Raw genomic sequence first — 204 nt, forward strand, 5'->3', positions numbered from 1 at the left:
CTGGGACTTGAACCATGGTCAACTATGTGAGAGTCCAACAACATAATCGTTACACCATCTGCTGGTCCCAATACACATAAAATTTTTATTTGATAAAAATGTGTTTGGGGATTATTGGAACTAGCAGTTGGCATAATGGCTTCATCACTGGATTCCCATGTAGTTAACCGTAGTTCCAGTCCCAGACCCGGAGGCCTAAACTCA

The sequence above is a fragment of the Tupaia chinensis genome, unplaced genomic scaffold (assembly GCF_000334495.1).
Source record: "Tupaia chinensis unplaced genomic scaffold, TupChi_1.0 Scaffold000479_1, whole genome shotgun sequence".
Classification (NCBI taxonomy): Eukaryota; Metazoa; Chordata; class Mammalia; order Scandentia; family Tupaiidae; genus Tupaia; species Tupaia belangeri.